The sequence below is a fragment of the Nomascus leucogenys genome, chromosome 1a (genome assembly GCF_006542625.1).
Source record: "Nomascus leucogenys isolate Asia chromosome 1a, Asia_NLE_v1, whole genome shotgun sequence".
In the NCBI taxonomy this organism is placed as follows: Eukaryota; Metazoa; Chordata; class Mammalia; order Primates; family Hylobatidae; genus Nomascus; species Nomascus leucogenys.
The window spans coordinates 46389210-46406670 of record NC_044381.1 but is presented as its reverse complement, the minus strand read 5'-3'; the positions used below and the strand labels follow the sequence as shown (position 1 = coordinate 46406670).

At 43.4% G+C, this 17461-nt stretch overlaps 1 long non-coding RNA gene across 1 annotated transcript in view; it reads right to left on the bottom strand.

Moving 5' to 3' along the window:
• LOC115835580 overlaps nucleotides 1–16844 on the bottom strand; it is a 106550-nt gene extending 89706 nt beyond the window's left edge. The window contains exons 1-2 of the long non-coding RNA XR_004030625.1: nucleotides 16559–16844; nucleotides 14867–15101 (exon numbers count right to left, since the gene is read on the bottom strand). This is a non-coding gene — a long non-coding RNA (uncharacterized LOC115835580). The remainder of the gene's footprint in view (nucleotides 1–14866; nucleotides 15102–16558) is intronic.
• Between the last annotated feature and the right edge of the window lie 617 nt (nucleotides 16845–17461).

The window sequence follows — 17461 nt, the reverse complement described above, 5'->3', positions numbered from 1 at the left end:
TTTTTTTTTTTGTTAACTAGTGAAACAACTTTAAAAATTAAATTTAACTTAAATTCAAACACAAAGAAATCAGTAATAATACCTCCCGAGTTAGAAATACGTTCAATTCTCTCTGGTCTTGATGCTTAAAAACTTGTGAGGTTTATAATTTTGATGAAGAAATGCCCTGCACACTTTCAAGAACAAGTACAGAGACAGCTTAAGGAGGGCTTGGAAATTCAGTCTTTATCTCTTGGATTTTCAGCGTTTAGAGATGACGTATACTTGCCTCTAATGACTCTACAACTCTATACTCTACACAATTTCTGGTGCTCAACGAACGCTGCCAAGAAAAAAAAAAAAAAACTTCCCTTTTGTTGCCCACCTTAAAAAAAAAATCAATAAGAGCGCAATCTGAGCAAGCTTATGATTTTAATCACTGTTGCCTAAGGCTTTAATGTCAGGGCATCCGGCATTGGGCCAAAGAGATTAAATTCACCCAGGACCTCACAGCAATTTACTTGTTTTTTAAAACACAGCATTACATCAATGAGAATGCAGCCTTGGCTGTATTTCGGATTTGTTCATCTTTTGTTGGTTTATTTTGGGAAGAAAGGTATTAGATTAAACAATGTCAAGAACATTCTTGAAGGGAAAAGGAATGCATAAACAGGCAACTCAGAGCTGCGGGACAGAAGGAGAGCATGGGTGGCAGAAGAGCTGACCCTCCACACTTGCCTCCATGTTGGCAGGAGCACCACAGGGACAGATCCAGATTCGGCTCAATGTTATCAGGCTCTGGGCTGTTTGAAACTCAACCAGCAACCACATAGACAGATGTGGAGGGACAGAAGTTAGACATGGCCTAGATCACGCAGGCAAATGGCATTGAAACAAGCCATGGGCAAGCCAGGTGCAGAGGAGAGAGATGGTCTCAGGAGCAAAGTTGGGGACAAGGATCTAGGCTGGTGGAGGAAAATGCTCCAGGCTGCTGGGTCATTCACTTTAGTAGCATTTGCCGCATCTCTCCTGGGGACCAGGCACTGTGCCCTTGACTGGAGGCACAGATGAGCAGGAGTCAGTCCCTGCCTCAGGGAGGACACCACTAAGGGAGGGAATTTCTGGGAGACAACTCTACCCTCCGAGATCCAGTCACCTATTGTTGGTGTAAGGAAATGCAGTGTGAAGCTGCAGGCATCAACAGAAAAATCCGGCGTGGGTTTTGAGGGCATGTCTCCCTGGCATTTCTCCTGTTCTAAAAAGTCGCTACTCCATTCCCCAAGCCCTGTGCTTTCTTCTTTGACCCTGTCTCTCTCTTTCTTTTTCACACTTACATGCACACACACACAAGCATACCCCACCATCCAAAAGAGTCACAAACAACTAGCTCTGATAAAAGAGGAGATCTCCAAAACCAGCAAGGGAAGGTCTGTGGGGGAACAGATGAGGGAAGAATCAGTTATTGGAGGAAAGAAGGGACAGAGAAGTTTCTGGAAAGGGGACAGTTGAATACACTTTTTTTTTGAGATGGAGTTTCGCTCCTGTTGCCCAGGCTGGAGTGCAATGACGCAATCTCAGCTCACTGCAACCTCTGCCTCTCAGGTTCAAGGGATTCTCCTGCCTCAGCCTCCCAAATAGCTGGAATTATAGGCACCCACCACCACGCCTGGGTAATTCTGTATTTTCAGTAGAGAATGAAACGGGGTTTCATTGCATTGGCCAGGCTGGTCTCGAACTCCTGACCTCAGGTGATCCACCCGTCTCAGCCTCCCAAAGTCCTGGGATTACAGGCATAAGCCACAGCACCGGCGAGTACACTTTTTAAAAGAATGAAATTTACTAAGTAGTTGGAGGAGGAGAGTTAGGAGAGCAAGGAAGGGAGAGAAAGCTATGTGGTCAAAGCCTCCATGGTGTGGAAAGGCCTGGAGCATCCTGCAGGACAGAAGCCTTCAGGTGGCAGGGAGTGGCTGGCAAAGAGCTGGGAGGTAGGGTGGGCTCTGGGTGGCCTCAGGCCTCACAGGCTTATGAGGCCTAGGGCTTCTTCATCCCAGGAGGAATGAGGTGCTGGAAAGTGCCTTGCTGAGCTTTTGAAAGCCGGTTACAGGGAGAACAGTGTCACATAGGGAGTGACAGAAAGCAAGAACATCAACTAAAAAGTTACTGCAGGGCAGGGTGTGATGGCCCATGCCTGTAATCCCAGCCCTTTGGGAGGCCGAGGCAGGCAGATCGCTTAAGCCCAGAAGTTTCAAGACAAGCCTGCGCAACATGGCAAAAACCCATCTCTACTAAAAATACAAAATTTAGCAGGGCTTGGTGGCGTGTGCCTGTAATCCCAGGGAGACTGAGGTGGGAGAATCGCTTGAGCCCAGAAGGCAGAGGTTGAAGTGAGCTGAGATCACGCCACTGCACTCCAGCCTGGGCAACAAACCCAGACCTTGTATTAAAAAAAAAAAAAAAGTTACTATAGTAGCCCAGGCAAAAGACATTGATGGCTTTTCACATTCCAGAATATTCCTGGCATGAGAATTTTATGAGCACATGAAATTAGAACTCACATATTGGTGTTCATACACTGACAGAATTAGGAGATTCTCTACATGGATTCCCTCTCATTCCTTCCAACCCCACCTCCCACAGAGAAAATGTTTTGTTTACTGTAGCTTTAAATTGTTCAGAAATTTTACATCTTTACTTTTCACAACACCTAGCAGGGATGCGGGCAGAGAGAAAGTGGTTAATAGATAACGTCGCCCTTAGAGAAAGGCAACACTGGATAAAATATAACTACGTGACCTGCTCTTGCTCCCTGTACGTGCAAATGGCGCAGTCCCCTCAAGCGCTGTTAATGAAATCAGGGAGTGACACAAGGGCCTTAACCTCCAGGCAGGGCAGGGACCCAGCCCACTGAGTGCATTCCCCAGAGAGAGCCTCCTCTGCTGGGTCCCCATGGCTGGAAATACAAAGAGATAAAACCAAAATGAATAATGAGCCTGTCATTTAGGTGTTAGCCTCCACTTTGAAAATGCACTGAAACTATTTCCAAGATAAGAACTGAAAGCCTGAGCTGAGTGCCTGCTCTGCCTTGAACAACTGCAAGGGAATCTAGAGCCGGGGTCCCCTTCAGTGAAAGATTACAATTACTCCCACACCTGTGTTTCGCAGGTGGTTTTTTTTTTTTTTCAAGAGGGCAGCAAGTGAAAAAATATAGTGGGTGAGATGATATGTAAATATAAAATATTAACAAAGAAATACACATAACACAGTATTTGACTATAACAATTAGGAAAGGCTTTTCTTTACCAACAGCCAACACATACATATATGATATGTGTTATGATAACATGGCATTGCCGGGCACAGTGGCTCACACCTATAATCCCAACACTTTGGGAGGCTGACGTAGGTAGATCACTTGAGGCCAGGAGTTCAAGATTAGCCTGGCCATCATGGTGAAACCCGTCTCTATTAAAAATACAAAACTTAGGCTGGGTGCGGTGGTTCATGCCTGTAATCCCAGCACTTTGGGAGGCCAAGGTGGGCAGATTACCTGAGGCCAGGAGTTCGAGACCAGCGTGGCCAACATGGTGAGACCCTGTCTCTACTAAAAATGCAAAAATTAGTCGGGTGTGGTGGCACACCCCTGTAGTCCCAGCTACTCGGGAGGCTGAGGCAGGAAAATCGCTTGAACCCAGGAGACGGAGGTTGCATTGAGCTGAGATTGTCCCACTGTACTCTAGCCTGGGTGACAGAGCGAGACTCCATCTCAAAATAAATAAATAAATAAATAAATAAATAAATAAATAAAAATAAAAATAAAAATACAAAAATAAGCCAGGCATGGTGGTGCACACGTGTAGCCCCAGCCACTCAGGAGGCTGAGGCAGGAGAATCTCTTGAACCCAGGAGGTGGAGGCTACAGGGAGCTGAGATCACGTCTCTGCATTACAGCCTGGGCAACAAAGCGAGACTCCATCTCAAAAATAAATAAATAAATAAATAACATGGCATTTTATTTTCTGGGTTCTTCTCGCTTCCTTCTCTACTTTGTCTCTGTGTCTATTTTTACATCTCTGAAAATCATTCCGAGGCACTGAGCGATTGTCTGAGGATGTCTGCTACTGTTTTTCACAGCCATCTGCCATCTTTGCTGGCTCTTCATATTTTCCCTGGACTCTTTTTACCTTGTCTTAGAACTCATCTGAGCCTCAGGGTCTACTTGAGATAGAAACGTGGTGTCTTAGGACAAGCTCTACCCAAGGAAGGAATTCAGGCCACAAGGAACCTCTGAATGTCCCAGCCTGCTCATCCCTGGGTCAACACAGCTCTGGCTGTGTGATTCAGAGCTCTCCTAAAAGTGTAACCACCCAAGGGGTTCACCTTGCCTGCTGCCTAGACAGAGCTGATTCATCGAGACAGAGGAATTGCGATAGAGAAAGAGTAATTCACGCAGAGCCGACTGTGCGGGAGACCAGAGTTTTATTATTACTCAAATCAGTCTCCCTGAGTTTTCGGGGAGCAGAGTCTTTAAGAATAACTTGGTGGGTGAGGGGAAGCCAGTGAGCCGGGAGTGCTGATTCATCAGGGATGAAATCATAGGGAGTGAGAGCTGTCTTCTCACATCAAGTCAGTTCTTGGTTGGGGGCCACAAGATCAGATGAGCCAGTTTATTGATCTGGGTGGTGCCAGCTGATCCATCAAGTGCAGGGTCTGCAAAATATCTCAAGCACTGATCTTAGCAGCAACTTCGGGAGGGTCAGAATCTTGTAGCCTCCAGCTGCATGACCCCTAAACCATAATTTCTAATCTTGTGGCTAACGTTAGTCCTACAAAGGCAGTCCAGTCCCCAGGCAAGGAGGTCTGCTTTGGGAAGGGGCTGTTACCGTCTTTGTTCAAGCTATAAACTAAGTTTCTCCCCAAGTTAGTTCAGCCTATGCCCAGGAATGAACTAGGACAGCTTGGAGGTTAGAAGCAAGATGGAGTCAGTTAAGTTAGATCTCTTTCACTGTCTCAGTCATACATTTGCAAAAGCAGTTTCAAAAGCTGTGCTTGTCAGTTGGCCTCACATCTGCATGTCTACTCCAGTGGCTACAAAATTTCTAGAGCTTAGCACCTTTCTCCACTTTTGTTGGACACCTGGCTCATCCCACAGGTACTTCTGCAAATATAATTTTTATTTAAGTTATTTGCTTTCCTCGGAAACTAGAGGATAATTGAAGGAGCAAATGTCTGTAAAGTTCCTAGAGGAGCTCTCAATCCCAAGGCTGAAGCATGAAAGCCCGACATTGCTCCAAAGCACGGGCTTGCTCTCATGACAACCTCAGGTTCAAGATCAACAGTTGGTGATATTTAGGGAAGGCCTTGCTTTGTTTTGTTGTGTAGTTAAACATCATTCCTGTGAGGAGTTTTACACACACACACACACACACACACACACACACACACACACACACGAGAAATACAGAGAGTAGAAGGTAGATATGCAGGTATGCAGAGTATGTAGAGATACAGCATCAAGGTCAGAAACATCATTGGGGTCCAAACTCAAATGGCTTCACAGCCTTCCAAGGAACATTAATATGTAAATGTGGTTGGGGGTGGGGGGGTGCGGGGGAGAGGCTAATAGGGAAAGATAAGAGCTGCAGGGAAGTGGAGAGTGCCCAAAGTCTTCAAATTTCAATGATTTTAAATTCATACTTTGAGACATGTCTGCAGGCAGCAGAGGCTTGAAGATCACAGCCTGAGACATCCTGATTCTGTCATGCTGCCAGAACATTGCTTCCTCTACTGCTGTTGTTGGCACTAAACCTTACTGCCCAGACTGCCATCCAATTAGTAACAGGATTCATCAACACTTTTGAATTAAGTGAGGGGGGAGGTACAGAAAGATGTCATTCATTCATACCCACCATCATAGGAGATGCAAGCTTCATGAAACAAATACATGCCCTCAACCAGCTAGGGAACAATGTGGGGACATAGGGTTGTAAATAAGGGCCGGATTACAAAGCAGTGCAGGATCAGTGTAAACAAGCCTGGCATGGGAAAATACCCATCATGGGGTGTCAGAGTAGGGTGGATTCTTTCCAGATGTGGTCAACTAGAAAAACATTACAAGAATATTTGGGGCCGGGTATGGTGGCTCACACTTATAATCCCAACACTATGGAATGCTGAGGCAGGAGGATTACTTGAGCCCAGGAATTCATGACTAGCCCAGGCAACACAGAGAGACCCCGTCTTATAAAAGAAATTATCCGAGCATAGTGGTACACACCTGTAGTCCCAGCTACTTGGGAGGCTGAAGAAGGAGGATCACTTAAGCCTAGGAGTTCAAGGTTGCAGTAAGTTCTAATCATGCCATTGTACTGCAGCCTCAGCAACAGAGTAAGCCCCTGTCACCCCCACCCCCAAAATTGGGATTTTTACTATCTTGAAAAAATAAGTCGGATTTTAGAGATAGAGTGGTGTAAGGTCAGTCTTCTCACTTATTGCAAAAACCATTATTTTCGGACATTAAAATTACAAATGGACATTCACGCTGCCTCCACAGACCAACTGAGCTTATCTATGGAACTTGATAAAGATGACAAAAAGAGTTAATGAGAAAGGTTTCTGAAGTCTGGAATGAAATCTAGAGGTGGGTTCTAGGAGCACAGATGATCCAGATTAAAGAAAATAGACAAAGCTGTGTGGACAGCTCTTCCCCATCACTGCGAAATCTGCCAGAGAGCCCAGGCACCACTCCTGATCTCCCAGCTTCAACAGCAGTACCAACAGCTTGGATAACTCATCCCAAGGAGAGTCTAAACTATCCAGAAAGGATAGATCTGTCAAAATATTTGTGTAAGCTTGGCAATTTTGAGCTGCTTATTAATAGGATTTTTTCCAACTCAATTTTCTGTGCAAAGTTCCATAATTAACCTTCCAACAATACTTCATTTTGGTTGGAGTTAAAAATCTTCACAAAATAAATAGAATTCCTGGTATAGCTACCATCTGAGGGCCTCTAAATGATTCGCACGCAACATCCTGTCTTCATCATTGTAAATGTGAGGGTTCTTGGATTGCAAGCAACCAAAACCAGATCAAACTAATTTAAGTAAAAATAGATTTTATTGGCTCATAGAATGGGAAGCAAGGCTCCAGAAACAGATCTTATGAAGGAATAAGAGCTAAATGTTAGTCTCTTTGGGGTAATACCCTTGAATGAATGAGCACTAATTGCTTTTAATCTCGGCCTAACACTCAACTTCCAAAGGGAGAGTGTGACTGAACTTGGGTCACATGCTTACCTCATGGTAGGTAAATGGGAAATGCCTTGGACGCCAGTCCCATCAGCATTATGCCCAACAGAAGCTTTGTTTTCCAAAGGGAAATTGAGGTGCAATTTTGGAGGGAGAGAGGATGGATCGTTGACACTCAAAAACAGTGGAGCACCATGTGTAAGTGCAGCATCACTAGAATTACGATGCCCATATTACCTTTGGAAGAAGGTAAGATTTTTGAGTGTTTTATCAATTGTAGCCATGCTGTGTTTAAATGTGGCCTAGACATCATCCAGCTCTGTGACCATTACCCTGAGCTAACTTATAGCATTGTAGGCTATAAGGACAGTAACACGACATGGAGTCACTATCTTCAGAATAAGATGATGCTTTTAAACATTAGTGAACCTCCCTAGCATTCAAAAGATCATTTGGGTGAATTTCAAGGAGCAGGCAAGGAAAAGAAAAATATTAACAATATGCTTTTTCTGATATTTTTGACATGAAGTTTGAGGGAAATTAGCATTTCTTGAAAACTTCTCTTCATGACTTTTCAGATTTCTGTTGATTTTAGACTCATGTCACCCATCATTTGCCTTTAGCTTAATCTGCTGTCACCAGGAGCGCTAGTATGATATGTTGTTCTTTTGATTAAAAAGGAGATCATTATATTTAAGTATAAAAATTTGGAAAATCTTTTAAAGACAGGATGATCTCCCTAGCAGAGTGGCAATTCCCTTTCTCCAGAAAGTTGCCAACTAAAGACAACCGCTGGTAAGAGGACAGCAGTCGTGTGTTGTGTCATGAGTGGCAAGATCATGTAACCTTAATGTCCATTTCAATAATAAGATTCTGTAGTTCTAAATCTGATCAATGCCAATGTGGAATCCCAAAACACAGCCTGACAGTCAAAGAAAAGGACTTACATTTCAGAGGGTATCATCAATTTTGCCTAAAAATAGCTTAAATCATTTGAAAAATCAACCTGATGAGGCTAAGTTGGATTTATTTATGAAAAATCTTAAATAATAGAAAGTATGATGTGTTTGTTCTGCAAGATAGGGTGTTGTTTTTAGCCAGCGTATTAGGGTTCTCTAGAGGGACAGAACTAATGGAACCCAAATACATATAAAGCGGAGTTTATTAAGTATTAACTCACACAATCTCAAGGTCCCACAATAGGCCGTCTGCAGGCTGAGGAGCAAGGAAAGCCAGCCTGAGTTCCAAAACTGAAGAACCTGGAGTCTGATGTTCAAGGGCAGGAAGTATCCAGCACACAAGAAAGATGTAGGCTGGGAGACTAGGCCAGTCTCTCTTTTCACATTTTTCTGCCTGCTTATATTCTAGCTGCACTGGCAGCTGATTAGATGGTGCCCACCCAGATTAAGGGTGGGTCTGCCTTCCCCAGCCCACTGACTCAAATGTTAAACTCCTTTGGCAACACCCTCACAGACATACCCAGGATCAATACTTTTTATCTTTCAAACCAATCAAGTTGACACTCAGTATTAACCATCACAGCCAGGCTTCTCCAGCAGTTGAGGCAAGTGATTTTAACCAAAACAAGAATTTTCAAACAGAAAATGACTTAATTTTTAATGATATTTCTAAGTTCTTTATTTATACTTTGAAGTCATAGAACGGCATGATAGCATATTGAAGTATTATCAACTGCACTAAAGCAGACATTATCCAAGACCAGCAAAAATGGATTCGGAACATAAAAATTTTATGGGGTTATGAAAAACGGAAAATAAAAAGCCCGTAAAACTGCTTAAGAGTATAAATGTAATGATTTCATGATAAAGTATCTTTTAATGTATAAAATTAAAATCCTTTCTAAATGTGCTGAAACGCTGAGAAAATAATAGCAATTGAGATTCGTACACTTATATCATTATCAAATTGGTAATTCTAGAGGAGGAGGAAGAGGAGGAGTTGAAGCTCTTCAGAGGATCCCAGATCTTCAATTACTTTTAAAAATGCTTAATGAATGGCAGCAATCTAAAACTCTCAATAAGGACTGGTTAAATAAATCATAAGGTATGCATTCAGTGATATACCATGCAGCCATAAAAAAGAATGGAGGACTCCATCATGCCTTGTTATAGAAATCAAGGTCTAGATCAATTTATATTAGTTGCCATTTGAGGGAAAAGAAAAATAAATCAGAGAAGGTTTACACATCTATGTTGATGAGCATTGATTGTCTCTGACGGACACATAAGAAACTGATAACATTGGTTGCTTCTGAAGGCAGCTGGGTAGCTAAGGAACCAGACTGAATGAAGAAGATTTTTACTACATACCATTTTTTTTTCTCTTTCTCTCTCTCTCTGGGATTAAGACAATGTGAATATACTACTTATTTAATACATAAACAAAATTCATTTTTAGACTTCTTAATTTATTAAATTGCTTCTAATAATGGATGACAGTGGCCGGGCATGGTGGTTCACACCTGTAATCCCAACACTTTGGGAGGCTGAGGAAGTTGGATCACTTGAGGCCAGGAGTTTGAGACCAGCCCAGCCAACATGGTGAAACCCTGTCTCTACTAAAAATACAAAAATTAGCCAGGCATGGTGGCACACATCTGTAATCCCAGCTACTCAGGAGGCTGAGGCAGAAGAATCACTTGAACCCAGGAGGCAGAGGCTGCAGTGAGCCAAGATCATGCCACTGCACTCCAGCCTGGGTGACAGAGTGAGACTCTATCTCAGAAAAAAAAATAATAATAATAATGGATGACAGTATGGAATATTAAACCCAGAATTACTTGGTAGTGCCATCAAATGGAATTTGGTCAGCTTGGTAGAGTACACAAATATTAAAGTGGTGATTGGTATCAACCTTCAACAATAACTGGTAAGCAACAGTTTCTTTAGGCCTCTATTAAGAACATACTACACTCAAAAACAAGGTGGTCAAGAGCAAATCTGTTGCTGCTGAACAGAATCACCAGGGCCAAAGGAAGAGAGTTTTTATTTGTTGTGCCAAATGCAGTGTGCACAAATGTCAGAATCAGGTGTGTAAGATGCATTCTTATTTTCTATAATTCAACCTAATTTCTATTCGGAGCCCTCCCTTTCCTCTGCCAAAATTCAATATTCTCCTTTTCTTTCCAAGAATGTCATCTAAGTTCTAGGAAACCCGCATTGTGCCCAGGGATGAGGCATAGGAGGGAGGTGGCGTCTGGTGTTCTCTATGTCTGTCCATGAAGGCACCTGTTCAGATGGCCGGTGCCCCTCCTGGTCCCCCATCCAGGTGTATGGTCTATGCCTTGTGTCTAAGAGAGTCTCCAAGACCCCAAAATACTTAAGGTCTGGCATTCTCCCTCTAGTTCTTCCTTTCACCCCCTGGGCTGCCTTAGCAGTCCAAGGCACCTTTTCCTCTTGTGGGAGAAGGAAGCCTTGCTGTTATTCATTCTCATTTCTGCCATATCTTCTGTTTGTCTTGTGTCCTTTCTACTCCCCTGCTAGTCTGTTAAAACTCAAATGCCGGCCGGGCGTGGTGGCTCACACCTGTAATCCCCGCACTTTGGGAGGCCAAGGCGGGTGGATCATCTGAGATCAGGAGTTCAAGACCAGCCTGGCCAACAAGGTGAAACCCTGTCTCTACTAAAAATACAAAAATTAGCCAGGTGTGGTGGCGTGTGCCTGTAATCCAGGCTACCCACAAGGCTGAGGCAGAAGAATGGCTGGAACCCGGAAGGCAGAGGCTGCAGTGAGCAGAGAATTGCGCCACTGCACTCCAGCCTGGGCAGCAGAGCAAATCTCCATCTCAAAAACAAAAACAAAAACAAAAAGCTCAAATGCCAAGAATATATTTGTTTACCTTGAATTTTTATCCTTTGCATGAGAATCCCCCTGAAAACGAGAAGTTTAGTCACTCCAGGGGTTCTCAAATTTTGTTGCATATTAAAATCCTCTAGAATACTTTTCAAAAATACCCATATTTGGGCCAGGCCTAAAGAAATACTGATTTACTCAATCTGAGGGTGAGGCCCAGGTAGGATTCATTTGTAAACACTTTCCAGGTGATTCCAATTCATAGTCAGTTTGAGAAGTAGTGAGCACTTAATTAAGGGAAAATGCGAAGAAAAGAAAAAAGAAATACTGGGAGAAGAAAACTTTGGTTAATATTTTATAATATTATGCAATCATAAATGTATCAACATTATTCAATCATACATAAATGCCAGAAGATGGAAAAGTCCTTGAAAATGAATTTGAATGTCAGTGTGAATAAATTAGAAGATAACTGTGGAAACCTTACATACCACAGGCATCTAATAATTTTTTTCTTTCTGAAGGCTCAGGATATCTGAATGCTTAGCAAATCCTGGCATGGTATTTGGAAATCCTTGTTTTCCAACTTACATATTTCAGCTGTCTTACATTTTTTTCTAAAGTACAGCAGCCGGTTAGAACTAAGCTAGCTCAGATTCTCATGGAAAGAAGACAGTTCTGGCTTGCTTTACACTGCAAGAACAGGCATGCAAGAACAAATAAAATACTGATGTCCACTAAAAAGGAAAATCTACGGATCCAAAATCCAAAGAGGCTCAGGGTGGGCACAATGTGGCCCCTTGTCCCATGTTCTGAGAAAGGTGAGGGCCCTGACCCATGTGCATAAGGCGACACCCAGCTTCCTTCTCTGGAGAGGCCCCTGAGACCTTGAACTCTCAGGAGACGCCAACGTCTTGACCTTTCAGTAGAGGATTCAAGAGCATAGCATTCTTGCTCAGAATGAATCAGTCCAGCAAAGAGTTTATTCATTGAGCAATTAAATCTCATGATTAGACAGGATACCAGTGTTCAGTTAGAGCCAGATGTACAGAAAGTGAGCTCCAAACCCTGGCTCTACATGCACCAGCTGTGTAAACTTCAGCATATTAATGACCCTCTCTGTGCCTCACTGGCCACATGTATAAAGAAAGGATAATAATGGAACCTTCTCACTAGAGTTTTCATGAGAATTGAACGAGAAAATACTGATAAAAGCCCTCATATGGAAAGCCCTCAGTAAATGCTAGTTAATACGATCTTTTACTTAGTTACACGGATGATTCCCGTCTACAACATACCTAAGAAATGGTGCAGATTGCCCTAAAAAGCAGTAAGTAATGAGACAGGACTATAAAACCAAGAGTGAAAAAGACAAAGAGGGGACCACGTAATGTTTCCAAGCTAGCATTACAATCGATCCAGCAGTAAGAGTGGCCCTCTGTAACCCCAGCATTGGGTAGCCCTCCACTTGCTCCTTGGCACATTATGTGGAGATCACTGTTGTGGTCCATCTAAGGGCAGGGAGTGCGTGTTGCTCATCTTTGTTCCTCTATAGCCTGGCTCCTCATATGTGCTCAATACATAGATGTGGAACTGAACTGCAGTAGTCACCCCTTATCCACAGAGGATATGTTCCAAGACCCCCACTGGATACCTGAAACCATGGGTAGTAATGGACCCTACATATTATATGTTTTTTCCTATACATACATACCTATGATAAAGTTTAATCTGTAAACTAGGCACAAAGATGAACAACAGTAAACAAAAATAAAATAGAACAGCTATTACAGTATACTGTAATAAAAGTTATGTGATAAATTTGAGAGCTTTCACCTTTTCACTTAAAGGAAGGACTTTACAGCTTCTCTTTGACATATCTGAATCGTCAGCATCACTATTCTTGTGCTTTCATTAGGAAAAATCAGGATGACTTGAGCACCAGCACTGTGATACCACGACAGGTGCTCTGATAACCCAGACTGCTAAGTGACTTGTGGGCGAGAAGCACAAGGCAACATGGAGACGCTGGACAAATGGATGATGATTCACATCCTGGGCAGGACATCGTGAGATTTCATCACGCTACTCAGAGCAGCATGCAATTTAAAGTTTATGAATTGTGTTATTTCTGGAATATTCCATTGAATATTTTTGGACTGCTATTGACTGAAAGGAACCCAAAGGGCAGAATGTGAAGGCTTGGATAAGGAGAGACTACTGGAATCATCTTGTTTTCCACTTGCAGTGACTTAGTCCTTGTCTAAACTTGCGGAAAAAAAAATGGAGAATGGTTGAAGGGAGGAGAGTAGGGGCTGCTTCACTTTAGACTGTGACAAGTACTGACGAGAGCTTCAAAATTGTACATCTCAAAGCCATTCCATGCCTGTCACCAAGCAGGCTGGTAGGGTGCCATCCACTGCCCCTCCAGGTCCTGCTGCCTTTCAGGTCCCTCCCTGAGTTTTCCAGAATTTTCCTGGAGGCGCATAGCCCCGCAGGCATCTCCTCCCCCATCTGTTCTCCGGGAGGACTGCGCTAAGGCTCTTTCTTCCTCTGCTCCTCAAGACTCTCAGGAAGCCCAAGAGTTCTATTCTCAAAAGGTGGAGCAGATCCCCAAGGGGAGCACTGCCAAGAGTTCCATACCAGATGCAGAACAGCTATGGCTTTTATATAATTACCAACTTCATGATCTGTAAAATTCACTATTTAAAGTAAGAAAAAGGGTTTTGAAAGTCTTTGAAGCTTACTCATACAGTAAAATATACATTATGTAAAAATAATAATGTGACAATAAGTCCATGGGGGTTAGCAATTATTATTACTCATTTGGGCAGGATTTTTCACTTTGCTTCTCTCCCTTGCAATCTAGAGCTTTCCTCCCCCGGAAACGTAGTGTTTGCACACTGGTAAGTGATACCCCAAAACCCAACCCTGAGTCCAATGAAAGTCATGGAGACAAACTGTGCCAAGAGCACATGAATCACAATTAGTTTAAGAAACAAAACAAAACACCCACCTACATAGTAACTGTCTCACTCTTTCCCTTCTGAGAACGTGGAAAGAGTCTGAAGCATCAACTTCTTGGATGCGCAGCTTCATGGCCTGGCCTTGGTCACAGTTGCTAGCACATCCCACCAGGTTCCATGATCAAGGACCACCTGGGGCAATACTTGGTCAAAACTCACTTCTGCACAAACTGTATACGAGTTATCATCAGTGTGCTTTCTTACAGAGATAGGAAGAATAAAGGAGAATGAGAAAGAATATTAAGAAGAAATAGTATGGGTCCTTTGGTAACTTCTTCCTTCTTTCTTTCCTTCTTTCTTTTCTTTCTTTCATTCTTTCCTTCTTTCTCTTTCTTTTCTTTCTTTCTCTTTCTTTCTTTCATTCTTTCATTCTTTCTTTCTTTCTTTCTTTCAGACAGGGTCTTGCTCTGTAGCCCAGGCTTGAGTGCAGTGGTGCAATCACAGCTCACTGCAGCCTTGACTTCTTGGGCTCAATCGATCCCTCATCTCAGACTCCCAAGTAGCTGGGCCTACCCATGCATGCCACCAAGCCCAGCTAATTTTTATAGAGACAAGGTTTTACCATGTTGCCCAGGCTGGTCTCGAACTCCTGGCCTCAAGCAATCTGCCCACCTCTACCTCCCAAAGTGCTAGGATTACAGGCATGAGAAACCGTGCCCACTGCCTTTGATAATTTCTAACAACGTGCCATTGATTGATGTTTCAGTTTTCTATTGCTGTGTAACAAATCAGCCCAAACTTAGTAGCATAAAACTGCAGCAATTTTCATGAGGAGGAGGAGAGAAAGGAAGAGAAGGAGAAAAACCTCTGATGTTTTCATGGGTTTATTGGGCTCAGCCAGGTAGATCTCACTCAGGATATCTCATGAGGTCGCTGTCAGATGGGGACTAGGCTGGGGTCTTCTGGAAGGCTTCCTCACTCCCAGGTCTGGCAGCTGGCTGGGAACAAGGCTGGGATTGCTGGCCAGACAGCTGCACATGGCTCTCAAGGTTTTCCCAGCATCCTCCCAGCAGGGCAGGTGGGCTGTAAGAGCAAGTATCCTGGGAAACAAAGCCAGGGGAATGCTGTGTCGCCATTTATGACCAGCCTCTGTGGTCATGCATTTCTAACACATTCTATTAACTAGGACCAAAGGAAAGGGAATTAGGTCCTTGATGGGAGAAGTGTCAAAGAACACACAGACGTGTTTTAAATCCACTGCAATTAGCATTGCCATGCTTTTCCTTCCTTATGGCTTTCAAAACCATGATTAAACAGTAAAAAGAAACACTCACCAAATATAAACATCAAAAATAGGTTTCTCGGCCGGGCGCAGTGGCTCACGCCTGTAATTCCAGCACTTTGGGAGGCTGAGGTGGGCGGATCACGAGGTCAGGAGATTGAGACCATCCTGGCTAACACGGTGAAACCCTGTCTCTGCTAAAAACACAAAAAAAATTGGCTGGGGGCGGTGGCGGGCACCTGTAGTCCGAGCTATTCGGGAGGCTGAAGCAGGAGAATGCTGTGAACGTAGGAGGCGGAGCTTGCAGTGAGCAGAGATTGCGTCACTGCACTCCAGCCTGGGCGACACAGTGAGACTCCGCCTCAAAAAAAAAAAAAAAAATAGGTTTCTCTGCTTCTTTTTACTCTGGCCATCAATCCCTTCTTCTCAGCACACTCAGATGAGACAAAGCATCTCTGACACCTGTTTCTCCTCCTGCATTCATGCTCACTCCTAAATACATCTTCTTGTGAGCTCTTTTGGGTTGAGATCACTCACCACGAGGAAACCGTAGGCCAGTGTTCATAATGGGAAGACTTGGCAGAGATTGATTTTATTTTTTTCCAAATATCCTTCCCATTCAACCACAATGCTGTCCCTAGTAGCCATTGGCTGGTGTCATCAATGAGCTTCCTCACACCCTCCCCCAGCTAGTCTCCCATATACCAGTGGTCTTCCCATCACTGAAAACTCAGTCCAGAGCCTTTCCCCCTGTTTTTGGACTGCCACTTTGTACACGACTGTCCATCTCACCACTGCCCCTTCAGATTGAATGGCCAAAATATCTTTCTCATATGTTGCCTACCTTCCCAATTCTGACAAGACATCTATAGTTTCTACATGCATTTTACCCAAATTTCTGGCCATGGATCTCAAAGACTTATCATCACACATAGACATGAATGCACCCCGTTCCAAAGTAATTGTGATTCTCCACCAACTTTCTCCTGTTTCCAGTTTCGACTGCATGTTCAAAAACAATTTTTCATTATCCTGTCTCCACATCATACTCCCATTGATAGAAGCTCTTCAATTTATCTACATTTTTTCACCTGCCAAATGACCTCAGTGTGGTTGAACAAAAAGATCACAGGACTTAGAAATAAGAGGCCCAAGTTCTGGCATTATAAACCTCATAATAAGTTATTTAATAAAATCATTTGAAAGAGTCAAATATACATTATGACAATGATGAGACTCTCCATCTTTTGAAAGTTCTGCTCAAGTTTCATTTACCTTATGAATCTCCCATCAGTAAGTAAAGCAACGTCCAGCTGTGCTGCTGCCCACAACAGCCTTTCCTAAGAGCTGGTGGCTGTGAACATCATCGAGTCTCTGCTAAAGGGAATGTCAACAAAGTCCTTGCCCAGAGTAATAGTTCTTTGCAGAACCTGTAGTAATCACAAGGGACTCATGCTGTCTAAAGATACCAGGTGTCTTACACCAACACACACTAGACACTTTCTCAGAGAGCACATAGCTGAGGGCTTATCCTAAATTCCATCTGTGCAGCAAAATAAACTTACAACCAATGGTGAGGTCTCAAACTGCACCTGGCGGGGATCTCCTGAAAAGGCCAAGGAGATGTGGAGGGTTAAGCTTAAGGTGCCCAACACACAGCCAGAGTAGTCTGGACTTGCCTATTTTGACTTTGGCCAACTTGGGTCTTACAATAAAGTAGCAGCTAAAAGCCAAGAGCAGTGGCACACATCTGTAGTCCTAGCTACTTGGGAGGGTAAGGCAGGAGGATCACTTGAGCTCAAGAGGTCCAGGCTGTAGTGTACTATGGTCACACATGTGAATAGCCACTGCATGCCAGCCTGGGCAACACAGCCAGACCTTGCCTCTGAAAAAAAAAAAAAAATCAGCTAACACATGTGTGGCCCTCTAAAAGTTACTACATTTCACATGAATTCTCTCAGTCACAATCCAGCAATATGCACAAGAATATATCATCTCTACTTTGTAAGCTGTGTCTAACCTCTGCATATCTCAAAGTTGTTTCTTTTTTTTTCTTTTTGTCGGAGAGGCGGGGAGATAGGGTCTGGCTCTGTCACCCAGACCATACTGCAGTGGTTTGATCTCGGCTCACTGCAGCCTCAACCTTCTGGGCTCAAGTGATTCTCCACCTCAGCCTCC